Below are 20,159 nucleotides of genomic sequence, written 5' to 3'. Positions count from 1 at the left end.
TCTAGGTTTCCCACTCTACCCTGGAGCCATATATGTTCTCTGCAGCTTTCTGTTATCCTTTTCCAATCTTGGCCTTTGATTAGCGCCCCCAGGCCACCTCCTTTTCGGTCCTTCCCTTTTCTATTGCACCCCAGCCATGAGTATCCTTCAATGTATGGAGGTTCTTCACTGTCTCTAAGGTGGGCTTCTGCTACACCATATACTACAAAATTTCCAGTTTGTAATTGCCAGTCTGTAATGCCAGTGTTGCCTGGATTTTTGCTGGACAGCCGCCCTGAATCCCTAGCAATCCCTAGGTCGGATTGTCCCTAGTTGGGGGCACGGCGTGCCGGCGGGCCACCGCTCATCGCCCGCCAACCGCCCTGCCTGGGGTTGCCGCCGGTGCCGCGGCGGCGGTTTGGTGCCGTGGCTTTTGTTGTAGTAAACGAGGCACGGACGGGTGCGATCGAACTGACTGGTGTGCGCGCCATGAACAACCCTGGCACATCTGCTGCGGCTTCGGTACAGAAAGGTTAGTGCCCGGTCTGTGAAAAGATTTGTTTAGTTGTAGACAAAGCATGCCAATGAAGGTGCCGCCATGTTCAAATTTTAGCTGCCCCATTTGCGTACAATGTTCGTGGTTATATGCTGTCCGCTTACCGTTCTTATTTGTCACATACTGCAGGGATTTGTGCCAAGGTATGCACTTACAGCACGCGCCAATTTAGCACGGTTGAAGGCGAGCACTGCACTGTCTTATGATGCTGCTAACTGGCGCTTGATGCTTTGTCTTCTATCAACCAGATACTCACGGCACTCGTCAGTGATTAGCTGCTTAGGGCGACGAAGCTCATTTTATGCTTTTTTCGTTCTTGGCCCAGCTTCTCCATACGCTGTTCGTTTTGATCACATCCGGGTGAAATACTTGCCTATGATATCGCTCGAGCATCACTAGCTTGAAACTAGTGATACATATTGAGCACCAAAAGCTCGAAACTAGCACTGAACCTTTTACAGCCAAAAGCGGCAGCTATATGGATGATATTCTGCGTACCCTTGATGAAATTTTACCTAGTTTGCGTCGGGTACGACAAAAGGATAAGCTCTGTTGAGGCAACAGAAATGATAACGTAAATACCGTTTAGACAACTCCATTGTAGCACGGAGACCACGTAGCGGTGCTGCAAAGTAATGAACTCGCTACTGAACTCCCCTTATGTGTGTGTTTTTTTTTTTTCCTGTATCTTTAGTTTCTTACACTCCTTACTAGAGCCCTGCACGGGTTGGATTTTCCAGCCCCTTCCCTGGCCCACGTTTGAAGACCATCCCGGGCCCATGGTTCCAAGCCCATCGGCAATGATTACATGTCCCGGACCCGGCCTGCGCTTCCACGACGGCCCGTGCCAAACCTGCAAAGTAAGTCTGAGCAGACGCCTTAAAAATTGCTTAACTAGTACATAACAATAAATCAAGATGAGAGACAAACCTTGTAAAATATTCTTGGTAGAGAAGGGCACAGTTAAAGCACCGACAGAAGCAAAGGCTTGGTGAAGAATATTTTGATAAGACATTTTATGTAAAGCTATCTAGCACAATGTACATTTAAAAGGTATGGATTACGGGCATTTTAACTATGACTCCTTATAAGCAATTGGCTCTTGGTGCAAGTTCTTTGCTTAATCACCTACAAAAAGACTGCCCCTGGCAACTTTGCCCCAGGAACATGTGTGGGCAAGGGCAGAAAAAAAAACGAAATTTACATATTCATTGAAGAAATCACTGCCAAATTACCACATCTCTGTGGAGACGAAAAGCGGTAGTGTCTGTTCATTGTGCATGTATATGTTATTGGATACGTAAAGATTCCTAAAGCAATAAGCTCTTATCCTACAGCATTTATTGTAGCGTAGAGACATTCTTTTGGGGAGGAAGGGGGGGGGGGGGGGGGGGGGGCAAAGCAGACAGTCAGAATTTTTATGAACAGATGGCTGCCTGCCGAGCAGTCAATTGAAGGTCCTTGTCCAGGGGCTGTTATGAGGCTTCAAATGTCCAGCCGTTAGCGGTAACACAAAGGTTAGAAGCTACCCTCTTGCTCACTGATTGCTGAGAAATCCTAAGCTGATGGTGTTGAGTACTCCAGTAGGCACGTGCTCAGGGGTGTGAAACTCCCTATACCTCCCAGCGGCCACGAATTACAGACGCTAGCGCCAAACTCCCCATTATAGGATTATAGCGGGAGGGGGCGCGTAAAAAATGGACTTGACGGGGGAGGCCGTATAGCGGACTGGTCCAAAAAAACGGTGTGCTGAAGGGGGTGTGGGTAGGTTGCTTCAAGCAGCGCGGGTCGCGCGCTCACGTGCGCCCGTGGATTTTCTACCGCATCATCGCTCTGCCGCGGCGCGACCGGCTCGCGGCAGGAACAGTGTGATGGAAAGAAAAACCACAAGCATAGCGCTCTCGAGGGCGCAGGCGCTCGCGAGCAAGCTTACCCAACCGCAGCAAGAAATAGCACAGAGAACAGCAGATATCGTTTCTCTTTTTTATTAACTGCACGTGAAACAGAAAATTAAAAGATGCGACAAGGTATCCCTCAGACACACGCACTTTACATAGCTAACAGTTTACAGTAGTGTTCTGTGTTCTGCGCTAACATTGTAATCTTGCACGCTTGCTTTATCACTACAAAAGAACCCAGTTTGCCGGCACTGCTTCTGTCAGCATGTGTACAGTTGATATGAAATTAAATAAATGATGCACATATTCATTCTACGCATTCCATACCATCAAAGCAATGTAGAAACATGAGCAAATACCTGCGTTCTAGTTACCTAGTTTGGTATTTGATGCAAGTAATCCCATGTCACTGTGCATGATTAAAAATTTACACTACCCTTCCTGGAAGAACCGTCTTCTTCGAAACGCACGTCTCTCCACAGTACATGAAGGTAACAAGTTCAACAACACGAAACACAGCGGATATCACCGACTGTAATGGCCAGCACAATCAGCAGACGAGATGGGTCCACGGAACTGGAGGTGCACGCAGACAAGTCTCTCGTCTCACGAAGGGGCAAAGAGCCAGCAGGAATGAGATGCACGGAGTAAAAGAACCGCGACGAAAAATCGAAACTCGCTCGCATTCAAAACGAGCGGAGTCGTAACGGCTGCAGCGGTTCACGCGAGGACGAAGCAAGCCACGCAGCGCAGTCGGCGGCGCCGTCAGTGCGAGGGGAAAATTTAGGCGCGAGGGAGAAGTCCTCCTCCCAGCTTTTTCTTTCCTCCTTTCGCCCCCGCTTGGGAGAATCCGCCTTTTGCGCGAGGATGTGGCGCCATCATGCGGGAGCGGGCGGGAAACACATTGAGCGGCAGTGTAGCAGACGACGCGAAAGCGCACCATACGAAATGGCCACGCCAACGCTGGTAGAAAGCGAAAGCTTCCCCCCTTTTTTGGCCTCTGAGCGAAAAGTAGTGACAGTGATTGCAGCATATCATGTTCACGCAGTATGGGGGAAGGTAGAGCGTTTTCACAATCCACTCATAACGCACGTACGCATATACTATCTTCGTATTGTAAGAGCGTGTAGCGCGGGCCGTGTTCGACGTGACAGAATGAGACGCTCTCAGCGTGCAGGTTTTCGGCAGACAGGAGAGGGTGGGGGCAGAGAGAGAGGGAGAGGGATCTCAAAGGGCAAAGCAGCCAGGGGTTTGTTGATGATGCTGCAGAGCTAGGTGGAATCGTCTCCTGTGACTTTGAGCGGGGCATATGCGCGGGGTGTCTTGAGTTACCGAGCACAATGCGGTCACCGCGGCACCGGCATGGTGCAATGGGCGTCTCTTCCTCCTCGCGTCATCTACAACCGTGCAGCTATAGGATTTCATCCACGAAGATCGGCAGAGGGGCACATATACACACCCCGTGAAAAGGGCATTGTCCCGGCCAGAATGCACACCTGCAGGAAACGCGCTGCATGTTTCTGGCAATGGATGATTCAGAGCTGTAGCCGGTTTCTGGCCTCAGGAGTCAGAACGGATGTGATCGCAGTGGTGAAAAGGTTCTCGGTGCGCAGAGAATGGTCATTCTGTTGTGAAAGGATCTCCAACGTTCATTTCTGCCTCCGCCACGATTTCTGCGGAATCAACAACTTGGTGACACATGTGAATCTCCTACATATCGGATGCGCATCTCGGTCAGGAACCAACCCTGTTCTACGTCCAGAGCGATCCACTCTGCAAGTGAACGAGCATGAACCCTCCAGGAGACTCATTTATTGTGCCGGGTGGTTTCCTTGCCGTTGCAAACGGTTGGACGTAGACGACGATTATCAAGCTCCCTAACGAAAAGCATCTGATTGCGCACACCAAAGGAACAAAATCTGGATGCTTTGGCGTGCACGAAGGCGAGCCTTTAATTTAAAAAAAAAAAAATACTGTGCGTTGTGCAAGAGTGTCAAGTGCGTCATATGCTCCGAGCGGCAAAAACACAGATACTACAGGTATGTATGCATCTAAACAAAATATGCATAATGAAAAGTACCTACTGGAATTTTCACCCGGGCTGTAGCGCACCAGGGATAGCTGCAATGAGGATTTTTTCGGTGCGTGATTGCTTTAGTTGCGCCGGGGCCTGAAGGTGATGTATTTTGTCCTTTCTTTTCTTTATGTGCGAAAGGGCTAGGTAGCTTAGATATCACAGGCGGCTCTGTGCGCTAGGCCGTAATATTTAGCATGTTTTATCGTGACTGCCTAACAAGAAAAAAAATACGGCGTTTTAATGCACTGCCGTTCGCGAGCCTCATGACCAGCTCAACCACTCGGCTCGCGAACGGCGGTGCATCACAACAAACGCCCAATTTTTCTTTTCTTTTTAGTCAGGCGGCAGTCGCGATAAAACATGCTAAATATTACGGTCTAGCGCACACAGCCACCTGATATCTGCGCTACCCGGCCCCTTCGCACATAAAGAAAACAAACGACAAAATACATCGCCATCAGACGCGCCGAACAAATGCTCATTGCGGCTATCACTGGTGGGTTACAGGCTTGGTGCAAACTCCGGTAGATACTTTTCATTATGCACATTTCCCTTAGATGCATACATACCTGTAACGAAGTGTTTTTCGCACAGTCGAGAGTACGCAGTCGGTTGCTAAGGTCGGCCATTCACATCTTGACACTTGGTGGCCCTAATTGTAGCTTCACGTCGTTGTTGGCCGCGGCTCGGCGAAGGAAACCTGAAAAACCGCGTCTTGCATCTTGGCGCGCTTAGAGAGTGGCAACCGTACGCGGCAGATGTGGTTGGCATCGCTTTGCCAAGCCTGTGACGGCCACCGTGCCGCCCGGTGCCGCCAGCCCCCATGCACTGGCGGCGCCGAGAAACGCCTTCGACGCCGCTCAATGTGTTTCCATCGGTCGCCGCTACGACTTTGCGCATGCGCAGAAAACTCGCGCAAAAGGCGGATTAGACGGGACGGAAGTGCCCCTGACTTTCCGCGGCCTGACGTGCTTATGCAAACGGGCTGTGTTATGCATGACAGGTCACAGCACTTCATAACACCTCCATTGTAGTACAGTTCGCTATCGAGTTTTGAGCCTTTTCTTTCTAACTTTTTTCACTTGTGTCATTGAATGCAGCCCGGCATGTTCGTACTAAATTACTTGGACAAAACACAGATGGGCACTGATTAAACTCTGTTTACAAATGAGCTTTCTCTCATTCTTTGTCAACATATGTACTAGTAGTGGTTTATTCATAAACCACTGGAATGATTTTAGGGCTGGAATTCCATCTCCAAAAGAAGCCATACACAGCTTTGCCCAGGCCTGCATGTCAAGCCTGAGCCAGGTCCAGACCCATAAAAACGGCAATTTTCCAGCCTGGCCCAGGTTTTCGGGCTGCCTGAATTCATGCTCTGCTCCATATACTGTTGAAATTATTTGCCGAGAATAAGTTCTCAGCAGGCAGTACTTTGGTAATCTTTGTTAGGAAGAAATTACATGCCATAATTTTTTTGCCCTGGAAACTTGGGTGATATCTGGCTTAAACGACTACCTCAAAAATATCACCCAGACGTGTCCCTTGCCTGCAGTCGCTTGCTGTACAAACAGCATTGCAATTTATTTGCTGACACTATGGCGCATGTAGTGCGAAACAAAAGGAGGTCATTATTTGCTAAAAGATGATTGTGAAAGTATGAAAAATTTCAGTCACTGCTATTTTCATGGGAAAATGTCGCATGGCCTTGTATAGCCAATTAGGGCCAATTGATGAGAAATTTTTGCTTAAGATTTCTGCCAGCAGAGTAGGCACTGCTGTCATTTCTAATAGCTATTTCATTTGCAGCGGCACCAACATGTTCTGTTGTCTGTGTTTTGTGCACCCATATTCTGTTCGTTGCTTTAAAACATTTTTGGGTAAGTGCAGTCGAGACCGCGAGCATAGTGTTGGGCGAATTCACCAGGCGGCATGACAAAAGGAGGCAGTGTGGTGTAGAGGAATCCACTTGTGCTTGTGACAGAGACTGCAACCATGCCAGACAGGTTGCCAAGACATCGAACGAGAAGCCAGACTAGCCTATTGCTGAGCTTACCAAATGCGGAATCAAGCCAAGACTGAAGCGGCAGCTACAAATGCGGCACCGGCCGATGGCTAATGCTCTTGACTTGGTTCAAAGAGAGCTGAACCTCTACAATTTTCAATATTTCATAACAAAGGCTTCAAGGATTTGCCTCAAGTGATGCCAGGTAGCCCTGCATGCACAAACCTTTGTCACGGATACACCTGCAAGAGACAAATAGTGGCGCGTAATTGCTCCAAGCGATGTTCTCTTTGTTTTCCTTTTTAACTTGATACCATGAAAAGCACCCTGTGTAGCAGCACCTGCTGACTTGGTCATGTCATGTGGCCTTGTGATGTCACACAACCTGACGGACAGTCATTGCAGTGCTGCGTCACCTTCCTGCCACTTGCCAGATACATGCCCATAATTTTTCATGGATGCCAGATTTTCTGCAGTATGGGACCCATCAGAATATTTTTTGTTGCCAGAATCCAATAGTGCAGTGTTTCGTGACTTTTTTGTCGCTTGTCCGGCAGCAAGAAACATTTATTGCCCAGATATTTCGATTTGAAGTTGAAGAGGTCTTTTTTCCTTCCAAGGGATTTAGACTTGGGAAAAATACCTTATGTGGTGTACTCTAGCTTCGCTGCCCTGCAGATGGCAAACTAATGTGCCAGTAAGGTCTGCGCATGCACGCTGGTACAGCAGAAAATAGAGAAATTGAAATATTATGAGATACTTTGGCTAACTGCTATGCGTATCATAGATATGAGACATCGGTGACACTATTTACAGCCAGAAAAAGCATTCAGCACACTTGGGATGCAATTGTTTAGCGGTGAGTGAAAAATATGTGTAAAAAATGCAATTGCACTACACAAGTAATGTAATGCGAGAGGTCTCAGCTGTTCGTGTGGCGCAATGGCTAAGACATTCAGTTAAAACTCCAAAGGACTTAGGATTAAATCCCGTCCGAGGCTGGGTTTTTTTTTTTTTTACTTTTTGTTGCTTTTTTTTTTTTTTTTTTTTTTCCTTAAGCACCCATGCCATTTTAAATCTTACTTTTTCCAGCCTTTCTTTCCTTTCCCAGCTCCACTCGGGTCTGTGCAGGTTTATTCTGCCCAGTAAGTTATAACTTAATCCTGTGTGCATTTCATACCAGATTTTTCAATAGAGAAGCGCTTACTGAGGCATGAACTTCATCAGAGGAAAACTGCTGCTCCGCACTTGTAAACCAAAGCATGTATATTAAAAATGAAACCATGTGGGCATGCCAAATGCATAGCTGTGACTTCAAAGAACCAAAACATACCAAAACGAAACTGACTGCCTGTGGCACTGCCAAGCGCAAATTTTTTTTTTGGCTTCCAATATTTAGCCTGTCTTTTTGCCATTTTTGAAACAAAAGTTAACAATTCAAACATGCAACAATAATACATGTTAGGCAGCCTCCGGGATCCCTTGCATGTCATTGTGCATGCATTTGCGATTTCTGTATTTCTGCAATGCCTGCATTTCTGTTCTCTTTTTTCTACCTTATAAGAGTTTTGTTTTCAGCGAAAGTGGTGTTTTTGTGATTAGGAGCCAGTATACCATCGCTGCAAGCTTACTTTTTCTTGCACCTGAAAACTTCAAACACAAATTGAGAACCTGTAATTTCTCTTTTTTTTTTTTGCTCACTGCGTGTTCTTTGCGAATGATGAATTTGACCACTTGCTTCACAAGGGAAGGCTCGAGGACGTTGAAGCTACTTTGATTGCCCGTCACTAGGCACAGTTATAGCAGTCTCATAGCTCACTGGGTGCATGAGGTATTTGAGGTTACTACTCCTTATCGCCATAGACACCAGCAGGCTCAGCATATGTATCTAGGCATGCGGCTTCTTGTTAGTTGACCCCTTATCATTTATACTGCGCAGTTTGTTGAATAATGGAAGCGTACAAGTTGACGCAGGAAATGAAACACCATGCAGTCCTCATCGCACTGGCCGCGCGCCACAGCGACTTGGAAATTGCCAACTTTCTGAATGTAGCAAAGTCTTTCGTTAACAAGGTGCGAACAGAACTGATGTGCTGTGACGGTGACGTGGCATCTGTGGCGAAAAGGAAAAAGCACACTCAGTGGTCAGACGTCGTCAGAACACCTGATTTTCTTCAGAGGCTGCAAGTCATCGTGAGTGACAACCCAGAGAAGTCAATGCGGGCCATTGCAAAGGAGCTCAATGTCGCAGAGTCAGCTGTCAGGCTTGCTGTGCACGAGGACGTGAGGTACCATTTCTGTGTCATGAGGAGGGCGCAATTTTTTTCTGGTAAAGCTCGGAAGAATAGTCTGCTCTGGTCCAAGCGCTTGCTAGGCAAGCTGAAGAGCCTGGAATGCTTTTTTTTCTTTCAGATAAAAAGAACTTCGATCAACACCAAAAAGCTAATTGCCATAATGAAAGATGGCTTTACGGAAGCGCTAATGAGGTGCTGACAGCATTGCACACAAAAATTCTGTCTGTGATGGTGTCAGTAGCCGTCAGCAACAAGGGTGATGTCATGCTGCCGCACTGTTTTGCAGAAGGACTCCGCGTTAATGCTGCCGAGTACGCAGAAGTGCTTGCCACCGTTGTGAAGGCCTGGACTGATACTGTTTCGAAAAAAAAAACCTCGTGTCTTTCAGCAACATTCGGCTCTCGCCCACACCGTCTGCGTCACCCACGAGTGGCTGGCCAACAACTTCCAATAACCACATCACTCCCAACTTGTGGCCTCCTAGTTGTCCAGATTTGAATCCACTCGGCATCGTTGAGAGAGAAGCGGACAAAAGGCCACATAATACAAAAAGCTCTGAAGGTCGCCACTGCGAACTCAATGGGCAGTACCTCTAAGAACCACCTGATCGTGCATGCAGCCATTTCCGAAGCCGAATTGAATTGGTTATTGCTGCAAGTGGCGCATTCATTGAGTAATGTGAAAATAAACAGTAAGAGAAATATCTCCTAAAGTTTGGTGAAAATATATATATATCTGCTGGAGATATTCTCTGCCTGAAGCCAACATTGCATCCTCAAATGCCTCGCGCACCCGGTATATTGCAAGATATGTGGCTCGAAAGTTCTGGCACAAATCAAAATGCAGTACTTATTCTGTATCTAATTTTGAGCAAATTATGTGTGCGAAAAAGAAAACGAATTCATCTCAAATTTTGACCACCGAGGTCTTCTTTATACGTCTGCAGAGCTTGCAAAGCTCGTAAACACACTGGAAAATTCGATTTTTTTTTAATTATTTATTTCAGTTCAATAATTGAGATTAAGACAAGCAGCATTCATAATTTTGCTATGTTCTTGAAAAGCCCAGAGGTTCCCGAGCCTGGATATTCTGCCCATGACAAAAAAATTACTCTTCGCATAGAGAAGTTCTACGTCCAGATGAGGTTCTGTTTTTATGTGACGTCACTAAACTAAGAGCAGAGCTCTAAACCAGAGCAGATAATGCACCTGAAGGTGAGGAGATGGAAAAAATTATGTTCTAGGGCTCTATTTAATGACTCTGCCCGCATCTTGTGTATTTTCAAATTTAGCAGCTTCATTCACGTGCTCGTAGTTCAGTGTATTTCAGTGACATTTTCATATAATTCTGTAGTGTTTCTTATGTTGGTACCATATGCTTGAACTATATTCACTTAAAGGGCATGACAGCTAAAATTTGAGCATAAACTGATTATTGCATTTCAGTGCAGTAGATAGTTTAAAATGAATTTTTATTATTAATAGCGAAAGCAGCTTTATGGTTTGGCAACCTTGGGCGCTGACGTCGCACAATATCATCCCCATGTTTTCTGCTATTCATAGTGACTGCGGCACTCTTGCATGCATGCCGTGGATCGTGGTCACTAAGAGCCTTTTTCTTTCTTCAGCAAAAATATTTCATTCGCATATTATTTTTACTTTGGCAAGCCTTCACTATAGTGTGCAACCTTAGCGATCCTTGGACTTGTTTTGGGCTTCGTCTAGAGATTGTCGAGAAAGCCAAAATAGATGTGCTCATGCTGTATTATTTAAGCATACAATCTGAAGCACATTATTTTTATGTTTTGAGAGTTAGCTTGTTTAGCAACAAGCGCTCCCATATATAAAAAGGCACATGTCCAACGTTTCCTTCCTGGTCTTAAATCGGCAACCAATCAGCAACACAGTTGATATGAATCGAAGTTCGGTTTACATCCGGCTTCTGTTTTGGTGAGCAGTCAAGGTCGACAAGTCTCGTTCTGAACGAGGCCAATTTGGGAAAGCGACCCACGGGTTGCCTTTGCAAGTGTGAACATCGGTCAATCTGAGCGGTTCCTTAATCGCACACCCTTTGCAATCCTTAATCGTGAATGGGCCTTTAAACTGCACGCTGGTGACATGTTGTTTACAGTCAGTCCGCAGTAAAACATCTTCAGAACACAGCGGGCCTGTTTGTAAGCAGCACAATTTCTGCTGCCAAGAAGGGTAGAAAGGCCTTTATGACTTATTGGAGATTTAATTGACCACATGCTCTGAAGTTTCTTCAAAAAGTCAATATTTCTGCTATAAAACATTAACATTTCTGCTCCATAGCTGTTTCAGAACGTCTGTCCTGCTTTCTGCTCCATTTAGCTGCTCCAAAAAGCATATTTGCTTGCTCCAAGAGCTGCTCTAAACACCTATTTTGGCCACGCACACATGGTACTGCTTTTCACGAGCCCCTGTCCAAAAGTGCTGGAAGAAGACAATAACGATGCTATTTTGGGGCCTATTTCATGCAAGTTCAGCACTCAGACTTCGACTACCTTGAAGGAAAGTCATCCTTGCTGCTTAGAGTGTTCAAACGTGGACTAGCCTCCCTTGCGCTTTATAATGGCGTTCGCACCCTGACCGCCTACTTACTTGTTCCTATGGGCATTCTCGATGAAATCCTACAGGCCCCTCATGATGAGCCCACAGCTGGGCGTCTTAACTTTATTTTACTCTCAGTCGCATTCAGGTTAAATAACATGGGCCCATATTGGTCTCGTCTATCTGCTAATGTCACGCACTATGTCAGGAGTTGCTGCGACTGCTGACGACACCGAACACTGCTAACAAGACTGCAGGATATACAACCAAACCAATCACTTGCGAGGCCATTCCAACAGATCGGCATGGACTTACTAGGTCATTTCCCGACATTGAAATCTGGCAACAAGTGGATAATACTAGCAACTGACTACCTGACTCGCAACGCCGAAGCAAAGGGCCAAAGGCTTCTTCAGACTAATTATCGTTGTAGAAAGCGAGAAGCACATCATAATATCCGTCGTGTAAAAAACCCACTTCTCGTTGTCCGTGGCATTGTCCTCCTTGCATGCATTAGCAGTCAGTCGGCCTGAAAGTTAAGCCGATGTAACTAGTTTCTCGTTTTAATGTCAGCACAGTAGCCCGCCGCGCTGTTGCTGCCGGCTAGAAGCGGAGAAGCAGGTCAACTCCATTCCACCTTGTGTATGGCAGGGAGCCCGAAAATTCCGAGAGCACTGTGGAATCTACACTGCAGAAGTGCGAAAGGCTGAGCGTTGCTGGTGCACACGGTGCATCACGTTTGCTCTCATTATCATTATCAACTAAATGCACCGTTATCATTGCTAATGCCGTCATTGTCATTATCACTAATTGCAGCGTCATTGTCAGCGCTACTGCAGTTGAATCCCGCCACAACGAATACCGCCACAACGAAATTTCCGCGACAACGAATAATTTTTTATTCCCCGCGAGTATCCTATAAGAATTAATGGCCTAAATTTCTCTGCACAACGAACCATTTTTGCAGAGCGTTTCCGCTTCAACGAAATTTTCGCGTTCAAAATCGAAACCGAAACTAGTTTTATTGGCGAGAAGTCCAAGTCAAATCCAAAGCCACATTAAGCATGAAATCACATGATTGCAGTTCCGCCATTTTGGCTTTGTGTCGTGGTCGCGTTGTTCACTCGCTGCCTTTCTCTTCGACAACGACGAGTTTTCATCCGCAGGACACGATGGCAACGCAAGTGAAAAAACGCAAAACTCTTTCCCTTGAGCAAAAAGCTCAAATAATCGCCCAAGCAGAAAGCGGAAGGAAGAAAGCGGCAATTGCTGAAGACTTCGGAATTCCTGCAAGTTCGCTGTCAACGATTCTAGGCAATAAGGACAGCGTGAGAATGGCACTTGCTTCAGGCACATCCTCGAAGCACAAAAAGGTGACGCGGCCCCTCCATGAAGAGTTGGACAAAGCAGTGCATGCGTGGTTCGTGGAAGCACGAGCCAGCAACGTCCCCCTGTCCGGAAGCATCGTCCAGCAGAAAGCCTTGAACTATGCATGCCTACTTGGCATTGATGATTTTAAAGCCAGCATTGGCTGGCTAAACCGTTTCAAGGCCCGCCATAACATCGTTGGAAAAGTGTTGTGCGGCGAGTCGTCAGCAGACGTGGACGGAGCAGCTGCTTGGAAGGCGAGTAACATGGCCGGAATTTTAAGCAACTTCGCGCCTGCAGACATTTACAACGCCGACGAGACCGGGCTATTCTACGAGATGTTGCCGGCTAGGACGCTCGACTTCAAGGGGCAGCGCTGTCACGGCGGCAAACACAGCAAAAAACGCATCACAGTGCTGCTTTGCACAAACATGGATGGCTCGGACAAGCGTCCGCCGTTAGTCATAGGCAAAAGTGCCAAGCCGCGCTGTTTTAAGGGAACTCGTAGCCTACCTGTGCAGTACAAGGCGAACAACAAGTCATGGATGACCCGCGCTATTTTCACCGAGTGGATGATGGCATTCGACCGCGACATGAAGCGGCAGGGCCGTAAAGTTTGCTTGCTTTTGGACAATTGTTCAGCGCATCACTCCAACGAAGTCAAGCTCACTAACACGGAGCTGAGGTTTTTCCCTCCCAATTGCACGTCTGTCTTACAGCCTCTCGATCAGGGCGTGATTCTTAGCCTGAAGCGCGCTTACCGCGGGAGGTTAATTCAGCGGCTGCTTTTTAACACTGAAACCGGCCGAGACACGAAGGTGGACTTGTACGTGGCACTGCAGATTATGTCTGCTGCCTGGAGCACACTGGGGCGCTCAGTAATTGTGAACTGTTTCAGGCACGCCGGATTTGCCGAAGGTCGACCCGTACACTCTGCTGGCCTAACACCAGGCGTTACAGACGACGACGAAGAGGCGTCACCGGCTCCGGGGATCGCGGCCGCCTGGAAAACGCTGGGAGAAATAGGAACCGTGCCGCCTAATCTCGAGCTCGACGAATACATCGGCGCTGACGCTTGTGTTGTTGTTCACGAAGATGTGAGTGATGAGCAGATCATAAAAGCTGCCCGGAATGATAAGGACTCTTCCGATGAAGAAGACGACGACGTACAGGAAGCGCCGGCTGCGGCAACCGCCGTACAGGTGATGGACGCTTTTGATGTCATCAGGAATTCCGTTGCTGTCCGAGACGACGATGTTGCAATGGGTTTGCTGACCGAGTGCGAAAATCGCGTGACGGCGTTGCTCGCCGTGAAGCGTAAGCAAACCAAGCTTACAGATTTTTGGCATTAAACGCCTTTGCTGCTGCTTGGGCAATTCTTTCTGCGTTTCACGTCAAATTTTTGCGATAACGAAGTTCCGCGAGAACGAATTTTTTTTCGTGCACCGTGAATTTCGTTATAGCGGGATTCAACGTATCGTCGCATGTGAGACAACCGCTGTAGTGATGTCGGCACCTCGGCAATGGGAGATTCTCCTCCACCGGACGGGCCCCGATGTGCACACTTGAAGCCCATATACAACAGCCGTGTTTCTCCGGAGACAGAGCACCGGGACGGTAGGAATGCATCGCTCTCCGGTTTCGCATGTGTCTGCAAAGAGCGGAACTTCTCGGAAGAAACCGCCAGACTAAACATTGCTAACGGCGGGCAATACCCCCGCGGGGAGAGGTGATGATCTCGGCTGTCTGCCGCGTGAAAGTAAAGCGTACGCGAGTGACACGGCTCGTAAAACAGAGAGAGGGAGCGCTGCACGTCGGGGGGCTACGCTCTGGCAGGGAGGCAACTCGAGTTAGAACGGAGCCGCGTCTGTGAGCAGTCGCTTGGTTTGAAGCTCCCGCGGTCGCCCGAGGGCTCCGCATATTTTACGGGCAGTCGTGCGCGCCTGGCCCGATTTTTAACGGCTTGCGAGCCGTGAGTGTACCGTGCGCAGTACTACTAGTATGTTGCGGCGTACTGCGTAACAGTTAGTCTTTTGTGTGTGTGTTGTATTATGTCCAAGGCAACCAAATACACGCCTGTTGTGCTATCTTGAACGGCACCGTCTGCTGAGTACCTTCTTGGAAGCCGCTCTCATCCACGAGCGGACACCCAAGCACAGAAGAGAACATTACTACCGCCAAGCTTGCCTTGCAGCGCCGGCTGAGCATTTTGCCATAGATGGTCCAGCGAGGCATACAAGTACATCGTACTCAAGTGCTCCAACACCAGATGGATGCTTTGAACGCGAAGGTTGGCAGAGGAGTACGGAATTCCACAAGCCGGCCTGTTGCAGATATTCCAGCTTGCGTGGAGAGAGCAGATCCATAACCAGGTTTGAGAAGCAGAAATGAAGAGATAGCACAGCGAAGCACGGGCAATGTCATCCCTGGCGGTGGACTCCAGCACAAAACACACGATCGATAATGAGAACATCTATGACAACACACGAGACAGCGGACGGCAGCGGGTTACTCTGCGAGGCACGGAGTGGTTTTCTGCGCACAAGTGGTCCAAGTGCGACGCAGCCGATAAAACCATACAGCATGTTGTGATCGAGTGCCCGAAACTGTGGCCCTCCCCCCCTACAACTGCGACATCAGCAGTGATGGAGACTCCTTCAACAGCACTTGGTCTGCAGTCGATGTCACCACCCAAAGAGCACACCCTGGGTAGGGCAGTAGAGGTGACAAAGCACCGCCTTGACTGGTGGCGTAAACGAGAAGATTGTTGAAGGACTGACCCCTTCTTTTCCTTCTTTTCTTTTTTCTGGACTTTTGACCAATGCACAGCAGTTGGTATAGTTTTTGTTCTTTCTCTACTCCTTTATTTATTGGCCTAATGAAGAACTCTGTGATCCCTCACTACAAAGGGGAGTGGCCGCATCAGCATCATGCAGACAAGGAGAATTATGATGTGTTTTAACTCATCCTCACGATAGACAAGGGCCCGCTGGGGTGGCGCAGTGGTTACGGCGCTCGACTACTGTTCCCAAGAATGCGGGATCGTAACCGGGCTTCGGCGGCCGCTTTTCGATGGAGACGAAAGCAAGGCGCCTGTGTTCTATGCGATGTCAGTGCACGTTAAAGACCCCCGGTGGTCGAAATTTCCGGAGTCCTCCACTACGGCACCTATCATAGCCCGAGTCTGTTTGGGATGTTAAACCCCGCAAACCAAACCAAATCACTGTAGACAAGATTTATGTGCAGTTCACGATCCCAGGCGTGGCGCAGTTGGTTAAAGCTTAGGCTGGCGATGCGAGGGATGCAGGTTCGATTCCCGGTGGATGCAGGATTTTTATCCTTCCGATGACATTAGTTTCGGTTTCAGGTGATGTCATTTGATTGAAAGCTATACTGTGACCGAACGAACGCAGACAGTATGAGCCATTAAAGCGCAGCTGCATCACTTTTTGAGAATTCTGAGAATTTGACTCTCCATAAGCTGTCGGTAATGCTTGCAAAGTGTTTGTGTGCTATCTTTAAAACTGATGAAGTAATCAACGATTACAATTCGAGCTTCTCCTCACAGCACTGAAGGACTGCGTAGAAGCTTGATGATATCACGGACGGTAATATTTTTTCTTTTCGTTACCTTCGCCCACATCGTGCGGTGCCTTTTTTAATGCCATCAAACAATGTTTCTGGGCCTTCAATTTTGGTAGCCTTGTTTTTACTTCTTCCAACCAAGCCATTCTATGCGGGAAACATACCGGTGCCGTCAATGATGTCATCATGTGCACCCCACGCGTCGCTGTGTGGTGAGGAGAAGCTTGATAGCTGAAGCGGTTTAAATTGCTATTTGCGCCATTGTTTTGAAATGCTAGCGCGAAGATATCTTGCATGCTTAACCTGGAACCTGTAATCATTTGATTCCTTGAAACTCATCAAAATCTACAACCGGTGCAGTTTCCCTTTAAAGGCTTTTGCCTTAATACAGCGCTCAATGTCATGCTGATGCCACATGTAACGGAAAAGGACAGCCTCAGTGTCACTGCCTACCTTCAGCGTGCAGAAGCAGCCCGACGACTCGCCCAGCTGCGCATAAAAAGCCAGCAAGGCACCAATGCCTAACGTAACCTACAATGACAATGAAAATTACAAGCCAGCAGACCGACTCTAGGTTTGGATGCTGAATCACCATCGTGGATTTAATGAAAACCATAAATTTTACGCTGCTGTTTCCGCAAATCAAGTTCACTCATCTAGATGAAATGGGCTATGGAATTGTCCCCAGATGCTGCTGACAGGACCCCAGGGGTGATACATGTCCAGAAATTTTATGTTGTTTGCCTAAAGCCCTATTATAACTGATGGGCACTGTGCTTATATTTTGCTTGATGTTTATTTTTGCCTACCTTTCTATTCAATGTAGAGCATTGGGCCGATGCTTCTTTGAGGGGGAAGTCATACCGCAAAGCTTTGTTGTTTTTTTTTTTTTCATGCTTTATGCCACCTGGACGCAGCTTTTACTCTTTTTTGTTGTACAATGATGATGCACAGAGATTTACCTCGAATAATTGCCACAACACAACACTGCTTCTACATTGTTCTTGATCATTGTACTTGGCAGGTTTACCTCTGTTTCCTTGTTGCCTTTAAACTCAGCACTGGGCATTCTGTTGTTCGATGACCAGTGCCTTTGTCGTGATTGGCACCTTGCTGCAACGAAATAAACTCTGAAAGTGAATCCAGTGTGCAGATAATGCTGTCAGAGTACTGAGTTCTTTTTGGCTGATAGTAAATGATGGAATAAGAACACATGGTTGCAAAGAGCATATGTAGGCTCTTGAAGAAGTTACCTGTGCTCCTTCTGCCATTAGCTTGTTAATCGGTGTGATGAACCACTAGTTTAAGAAACACTATCACCAACCACATTATTTATTAAAACCCAGCGTTTCGCGACCAACTCGGTCCCTTCCTCAGGGGCGACTAAAGTTTGCGGCCTGCAGTAGTAGGCAGCGGCCTATGCATAGCCGATCTGAAGAAGAATGGCTATACACGCGCCTTTATTCCAATGTGCTTCCCGCCGTCGAGCTAGCAGGACAAGAGGGTCGGTCAGCACGCAAACGACGAAGCGCCCTCGCATTGTGCTCCCATATGTGGCGGGCACCAGTGAGGCGTTTGCACGCATCCTGCGCACACACGTCTGTGTGTCGCACAAACCTACCTCAACAGTCTGCCGTTTTCTGCCGCAACCAAAAGACCATATTCCCAGAGAAAAATAACCAGGCGTTACTTATAAAATCTCGTGCTCTGCCTCGTATATCGGCGAAACTAAAAATCTCTGTCGGCGCATATTGCAGCACAAAAACGACGCCCGGCAATTGAACTCGAAAAGCAACCCCCCTCGCCGAGCACTGCGAATGCGCCGACCACAAAATCGCCTTTGACGAGGTGAACATACTTGATGTGGAGACCAATCCTTTCAAAAGACGTCACGTCTTTTTTCGGTTCATCCGGCTGACAGCTGCAGCAGTGAACAAGAATCCGGGGACGCTACCCAGGCTCTGCTACACAATTGGACATCGCTACGTGTGCCTGCTACTGCGGGCCTCGAACTTTAGTCGCCCCTGAGGAAGGGACTGAGTTGGACCTGAAACGTCGGGTTCTAATAAAAAATTTGGTTGGTGATGGTGTTTCTTAAACTTTTGTTTCAAGTACCCAACCAGGCGGAGTTACACCAAAGATGTTCTCGTTCAAGTCAATGAACCAATAGGAAAAGCTTTAGGCCTTTCCAGTGACAGGCATCGTAAAGAACCAATGAGTGCGGAGGACAAGTCTATTTGCCATGTTTGAGCCCTGTCAGAGCCTCTATGAAGGCACACAAAGGACCACTTGATAAGAAGTTATCTAGCTCATTTTGGATATGTTGACATTCATCCAGCAGTAGTTATGGCTGACTGCATGGCAATGTAGCCTAGCCTCTGAAATCTGCTTCCAAAAATTGATGTCAACATGCGCAGTTTACTTGTGCAATCCGCTGGTGTTGGCAATACCTGTATTTTTTTTTTTTTGTATTTTGTATTTTCCAGTCTACAAGAGTTCTGTTTCTTGCTGTCTTTTTTTGAGACTCACTTTTGACAACTTGGAAAATCTTTCTTTTTGCAGAGTTCAAAGCCTGGAAGGACCATATGGAAATCTGTGAAGTGGCTCATTTTGTTAGTGGCAGGAATGGCTCATCTGCATACCATGCAGGGTTTTGCAAATGCACATCTGTTTGTTAGCAGACTTTGAAAAATATGAGGGCTAAGGAACCTGTTCCACATCATGTTCAAAATAGGCTGTGCTTATATGCCTGAGCTGCTTCTGACATTGCCATGGTGCTTTTGATTTTGTATACAAATGCTATCTGAATAAAAGGTGCCTACGTATTTTGTATGTTTAATGACATTGTTAATGATGGTCCCCGAGATACACAGCATTTAATTGATGCTAATCATATGAAGTTAGCTGCACGTTAACCCTGTAACCACCAAATTAACTCCCGAAAAACATACTAACATCGCCAGGTTTAGTTGTAATGTTTTTCATACCATTCTAATTCTAAAAAGTTTCCTTCATTAGTAAAGCATGCTGTCACTTCGCCATCTTTTCTTTTTTTTTTTTCTTCTTTTACCACTTTATGCACATCGCAAACGGGGTCAGAGTAACTGTCAGGTGCAAATACTAGATTGTCAGCGAAGCTGCTGCCTGAACTCTTTACGAAAGAGCTCTTTTTTGTTGAGGCATCACCGCCACCGGCACTCTTTGTGTGTGGCACTATCATAAAATGACCTTTGTCATGCCAAAAATGTGTGCTAAAGACTGAAATGCGCCTTTTTTTTCCATGGATAACAATGGCTCTGTAGAGTTGAAAATGCAATCAATGTATTTACCAAATCTATTCCTTTTTCACTGGCAGTGCAAGCAATGTAAGAGCAGGTTGGACAAGTGCCACTTGTCACTGGCAATACTGCCACAATTGCCAATGACAAATGAAGCTCTGAGATAAAGGACTAAGCCAGCATATGGTTTTGTGGATGCGGAAAGTTATGTGTAGTTAGTCAAGTTTGTACACAGTCATCTGAAAGATTCTCAACATTTTTACAATGATTATTGCAGACCTGCAATGAGACACTAGAATATTCACTTTTACATATAAAAGTGATGCTGCTTCAATAGAGGCAATATGCGAAAATGCCCGTATGATATGCAGCAGTATTAGAAGTGCACAATAAAGGTTCCCAAGAGGCTAAAATTGTGGCCCTCCTACAGCCTGGAAATAAAACCCCATATACTTTGCCGATATGCACAGAAATACTGCCTTTTGATAACTAGGCATACGCAGCACCTACCTCCACCATCTGTGCTTGCCTTGGATTGCAATGCCTTGT

At 47.0% G+C, this 20,159-nt stretch overlaps 1 long non-coding RNA gene across 1 annotated transcript; it reads left to right on the top strand.

The window, feature by feature from the left end:
* Window positions 1-340: 340 nt before the first annotated feature.
* On the top strand, window positions 341-19,151 carry LOC146194318 (uncharacterized). The gene is made up of 3 exons (XR_014705868.1): window positions 341-511; window positions 1,230-1,395; window positions 18,895-19,151. It is a non-coding gene; the product is annotated as an uncharacterized LOC146194318 (long non-coding RNA).
* The last annotated feature ends 1,008 nt before the right edge of the window (window positions 19,152-20,159 follow it).

Source organism: Amblyomma maculatum, chromosome 3 (genome assembly GCF_055883805.1).
Source record: "Amblyomma maculatum isolate TAMU_Amacu chromosome 3, ASM5588380v1, whole genome shotgun sequence".
Classification (NCBI taxonomy): Eukaryota; Metazoa; Arthropoda; class Arachnida; order Ixodida; family Ixodidae; genus Amblyomma; species Amblyomma maculatum.
This window is presented reverse-complemented; position numbering and strand designations above follow the sequence as displayed.